This window comes from Psittacula echo (genome assembly GCF_963264785.1).
Source record: "Psittacula echo genome assembly, chromosome: 3".
In the NCBI taxonomy this organism is placed as follows: domain Eukaryota; kingdom Metazoa; phylum Chordata; class Aves; order Psittaciformes; family Psittacidae; genus Psittacula; species Psittacula echo.
Window position 1 is genome coordinate 126,006,794 of NC_137736.1, and position 6,000 is coordinate 126,012,793.

Here is a 6,000-nt window from a genome sequence, read left to right on the forward strand (position 1 = left end):
GGGCTGCAGGAAAGCTGGAGAGGGGCTTGGGACAAGGGCCTGTAGGGCCAGGCCAAGGGGAATGGCTTTAATCACATAATGGGTCCCTACAGGCCTTTGTCCAAAGCCCCTCTCAGCCTCCCAGGGAACGCTCATCTCTGCCGTGCATCCCATTAAACACAGAGCAAGCCAACAACTAAAAGGCGATCCCAAAGGAACTGGTGAGCCCTTCTCCCCTCCCAGCACTGCAGCAGGATGGGAAGCAGTTGCCAGCGGTTGCTTTTTCCAGGCACGCGGAGCGTGACTCATTCCCAGCAGGAATTTCCATCTCACCCCATCACCTCCGTGGGAGCACTCCAGCTCCATCCCCAGGGAAAGCAACAAGGAGGAACCACAGGCACTTGTCAAGAGCAGCCAAGAAGCAGAGACCTTCTCTGGCCCCAGATGTCAGGAGCTGCGCAGGGATGTGTCCAAGAGGCTCCCAAGGTCCCTGTTTCTGCCCCGCGGCCCAATGGGTGCTTTGGAAAGGAGGAGAGGTGAAATCCTGCAGCACTGGAGAGAGCTGCTCCATCACGAGGGTTGGAGGACTGGGCATCAAGAGAAGAACATACCTCACTTGGAGCATTGTGTGCAGTTCTGGTGTCCTCAGCATAAGAAGGACATGGAGCTGTTGGAACAAGTCCAGAGGAGGCCACGAGGATGAGCAGGGGCTGGAGCAGCTCCTGTATGGAGCCAGGCTGAGAAAGTTGGGGCTGTTGAGCCTGGAGAAGAGAAGCTGCGTGGAGAGCTCAGAGCAGCTTCCAGTGTCTGAAGGGGGCTACAAGGATGCTGGGGAGGGACTCTTCATCAGGGACTGCAGTGACAGGACAAGGGGTAACGGGTTCAAACTGAAACAGGGGAAGTTTAGATTGGATCTAAGGAAGAAATTCTTTACTGAGAGGGTGCTGAGGCACTGGAATGGGTTGCCCAGGGAGGTTGTGAATGCTCCATCCCTGGTGGTGTTCAAGGCCAGGTTGGACAGAGCCTTGGGTGCCATGGTTTAGTGTGAGGTGTCCCTGCCCATGGCAGGGGGGTTGGAACTGGATGATCTTAAGGTCCTTTCCAACCCTAACTATTCTATGATTCTGTGATTCTATGTGCTCATTGTCTTGGTGATGGTCACCATTGATGGGTAAGTCATGATGAGGGACCTCAAGCCTATTTGCAAGCTCAGATTAGCTGCATGTGCACACACAGCAGGTCCAGCCACGTGCTAAGAAGGAGACATCCAGGCATGACCACAGTGCCACAGCCCATGACTCATGGGATAGAGTCATATCATATAATAACAGACTGGTCTGGCTTGGAAGGGACCTTAAAGTTCATCCAGTTCCAACCCCCTGCCATGGGCACCTTCACATATATCCACGCCTCAGGGGCAAGCCTTGATTCCTCATGTGCAGAACCTGAAAGGAGACCTCGGAAAGCTGGAGGTGGAAGGACAGAGTGCAGATGTGACCTCATTGGCAGCAAAGAGCCACAGAGGGCACAAACATACAGGGCTACAGCAGCCGTCCGCAGCAGGATGGTCCTGTCTGAGCTGGACCCGATGCTTGCAGCCCCACTCATGGCTTGTGCTGGTTGGGTTGTGTTTGATTTAATGGTCACTAGGAGGCATCTTCCACTGTCACAGCAAGCCTGAGCTATGTCGAAACCACGATCCTATGCTGAAATCATACAAAATTCAGGGCTTTCCATGGTTTCATCAGATGTTTGCACTGAGCTTCATTAAGGGCTCAATGGGAGTTTGGAAACCTGAGTGCAGCCCTCAGTTGCACTGGGGCACACAACCTCACCCAGAGACTGCTGAGCTGCCTGAGCGAGTGGGTTCCTCAGATCCCCACTTTGGGAGGCAGAGAAGATGCTGGTGCCGTGAACGGGACCTTCGGATGCTCAGAGCCATCACCCAGGCTCATCCATCCCAGCCCAAAGTCCCTTTATTTCCCCTCCAGTGTGTTTGCTCCACCTTCCCCCCCAGCCTCCCTGTGCAGTTATAGATGGTGATGTCTCATCCTTTCTTCCCCTAGACTAAACAAATCATTTTCACTTGGAACCACACAGCCCTCAAAAAGCCACTGAGACATCCCTTGCCTCAGGCAGGCCCGGCTATGGTATGCGTATAGCTACCATGTGCTTTAAGACCTCCAGTGATGGGAAGCGCAAGCCCCCTCCAGCCTCCTCTCTCTTCATCCTTCTATATTTCCCTGGTGTCTGACCTTAATTGGTAGGATTTAACCTGTCACAGCTCCTCCTGTGCATCCTGGGCCTGGAAAAGTTTATTCCTTTCCTCTTTGTACCAGTTTTTCTATGCGTTTGAAGGCAATTTTATGTCTCCACTTGGTTTCTTCTGGCTAAAAATCCCATTTCAATCCATCTTTCCCCAGAAATTCCATTTTCCTGATTGCCAGTCTTTCCTATCATTTTCTTTTCAAGTCTCTCGTTGGTATCTCCCCCCTGTTTTGGTACCTTCACTGGGCTGCAAACAGCTCAACAGCCAAAGGTTCCCCAACATGACTACGTCCCCAAGTACATGACTGCAGGAGGACCGCTTGCAGGACAAGCATCCCAAGACAACACTGACCTTTTCTTCCTATCAACAGCATCATCTTTGCCTGGTGTTTAGCAAGTGATTGATCAATGTTCCCTCTCCAAACCTGCCATGTCTTGAAGAACCCATCAATAGCACTCACTACAGGCTGACTTGATTTTCCTTGATCCAAGCTGCAGGAATTGTTATGTGGCATTTCAAGTGAACCTCAGCAGCGCTTTAGTATTTCCCCATCCCTTTAGAAACACTCTTTCTGCAAGTTATAGACTTTCAGGCTGCAGATTACCGTGGGGCAACTCAGTGTCAATTCAACCCAAATAAGAGCATCCACTTGGGGCAATCAAAAGGGGCTGAAATATGTCTGAGCTCAAGCACCTAGGAAATGAACCCAAGACTGCATCTACTACATGACCACCTGGGCTTTCTTTCTAGTGTGAGCTGTGCACCTTATGGAAGAGCTTTAGAATCATAGAATCATGGAATGGGTTGTGTTGAAGGGACCTTAAAGCTCCTCCAGTTCCAACCCCTGCCACGGGCAGGGACCCCTTCCACTGGAGCAGCTTGCTCCAAGCCCCTGTGTCCAACCTGGCCTTGAACACTGCCAGGGATGGGGCAGCCACAGCTTCTCTGGGCACCCTGGGCCAGCGCCTCAGCACCCTCACAGGGAAGAGCTTCTGCCTAAGAGCTCATCTCAGTCTCCCCTCGAAAGCCATTCCCCTTGGCCTGGCCCTACAGGCACTGATAAGGAGTGGACCAGGCAGTGATATAGGTATGACAAAGACATGCTGGCTTCAGTGTGCGCTCGCAGCCCAGAAAGCAACCGTATCCTGGGCTGCATCAAGAGGAGCGTGACCAGCAGGTCGAAGGAGGTGATCCTGCCCCTCTGCTCTGCTCTCGGGAGACCTCACTTGGAGCATTGTGTGCAGTTCTGGTGTCCTCAACATAAAAAGGACATGGAGCTGTTGGAACAAGTCCAGAGGAGGCCACGAGGATGAGCAGGGGCTGGAGCAGCTCCTGTATGGAGACAGGCTGAGAACATTGGGGCTGTTGAGCCTGGAGAAGAGAAGCTGCGTGGAGAGCTCAGAGCAGCTTCCAGTGTCTGAAGGGGGCTACAAGGATGCTGGGGAGGGACTCTTCATCAGGGACTGCAGTGACAGGACAAGGGGTGATGGGTTCAAACTGAAACAGGGGAAGTTCAGATTGGATCTAAGGAAGAAATTCTTTACTGTGAGGGTGGTGAGGCACTGGAATGGGTTGCCCAGGGAAGCTGTGAATGCTCCATCCCTGGCAGTGTTCAAGGCCAGGTTGGATGAGGCCTTGGGTGCCATGGTTTAGTGCGAGGTGTCCCTGCCCATGGCAGGGGGGTTGGAACTGGATGATCTTAAGGTCCTTTCCAACCCAAACTGTTCTATGATTCTATCTCCTGGGACACTGCTGTGCTTTTCATTCACCAGCTATTCAACACACACCAGCTCACCTTTTCTCTACCCCCCCAGACATAGATTGAATGTCAGTGGAAAATAATTCCTTTAATGAGTGTGCTGGGGTAGATCATCTGACTGGGTTTGCTTCAATCCATCCTGTGGTCACACAGCCCGAAATGTGCAGCCGTGTCTGTCTAAGCCTTTCCATTTATAGGACAGAGATGGGAGAGCCAAGAGGATGGAAATAAAGTGTTTGCAAGCAAAAGGCCATAAGGTTTAGGGGTGGAACAAGACTTCCCAAGGGAAGTGGGCTTGCAGGGTGGGTATGCCCTGGTTTTGGGCCCTTTGGGAAGGCAGAGCCTCAGTGGGTTGGGTTGGGGACGCAGCGCTGGGGTGGCTACAGGAGGGATGCTGAAGTGTGAAAGCGCGCCCTGGCGCATCTCCCCAGCCTCATATCCCACCTCCCTGTGGCACAGAAGCAGGAATCTGGCTCCGGAATAAATCCCAGCTGTCTCCAAGGCAGGGCACAGCATTGGCCTTCCCTGGGCAAGCTGCCACCTCATGTAAAGCAGATCCTCGCTGGGAGGCGAGCCCCTGAGCTCTTGCTCCTTGGGAAGCCAGCTTGCTGCTGAGCTGTGTCAGTGAATACCATATGCCTTTAATTCCCTCTTCCTGCAGCAGATCCCTGCGGGAAGCACCGTGTCCTTAAGGAAGGTGAGTGTGAGGCACCCAGAGATGTGCTCATAGGCACTCGGATGCAGGGTAAATCACCATAGACAAGCTGTAATAATGATGACAGCCTCAAATTGCTCTGTCCTGGATATACATAGTGTAAAACGTGCGGTTTCATTTGGTTATTCCAATGCAAGGGGCTGTTAGAGCAGGTCTGGGTTACTCCGCGGGGATTTTCCTAACCTCTGGCAATTGCAGAGTCAGGAGAGGAGGGGATGTGAGCAGGAGCTGCTCCTGCTGTTTCATTTCACATATCTATTCCCTGAGCATGAAATGCTTCATGTCAGAGCTGAAGGGGTTTTTCAGGTCAAGCAGGAGGTTTTGCTGGCATTTGCACCAACACCACTGGGGCTGTCCGCTCAGATCATGCACTGCAGAGCTCAGGGCTTGATGGGCATTGAGAAACCCATGGCAGGGAGTTGGAACTGAATGATCTTAAGGACTTTTCCAACTCAAACCGTTCTGTGATTGTATGATGCTATAAAATGTTCGGTCTCCATTCACAGAATCCCAGCCTGATTTGGGCTGAAGGGACCTTAAAGCTCCTCCAGCTCCAACCCCTGCCACGGGCAGGGACACCTTCCACTGGAGCAGCTTGCTCCAAGCCCCTGTGTCCAACCTGGCCTTGAACACTGCCAGGGATGGGGCAGCCACAGCTTCTCTGGGCACCCTGGGCCAGCGCCTCAGCACCCTCACAGGGAAGAGCTTCTGCCTAAGAGCTCATCTCAGTCTCCCCTCTGGCAGGTTCAAGCCATTCCCCTTGGCCTGGCCCTACAGGCCCTTGTCCAAAGCCCCTCTCCAGGTTTCCCGCAGCCCCTTTAGGCACTGGAGCTGCTCTAAGGTCTCCCCTTCAGGAGCCTTCTCTTCTCCAGGCTGCCCCAGCCCAGCTCTCTCAGCCTGGCTCCATCCAGTTCAGATCAAACCAATCAAAGAAAATAAAACACTTCCCTACAAGCCCAAACCCTTTCTGGTTGGTGTTTGATGTGAGGCTGCAGGTTTGCATCAGACCTGGCTGGGAGACCACAAGCAAGCCCCCTCGGATGCCTCCAGCCCTTTTTATTCCTGATTCCTAGTGCCTTATAGGAAGCCAGCCCTTCCCATTCCCTGCTAAAGGGATTGATGGCTGTTTAGGTTGGGCTCTGCACCCTGGCACATCCCTCAAGGACACATGGATGTGCCACAGAAGCAGGAGGTCTGGCACTTCGTGGCATAGTGACTAACAGCTACAGCAAAGGAGGGCTGCACATCCCTCTTCTCAACACAGCCATCAATTTTGAA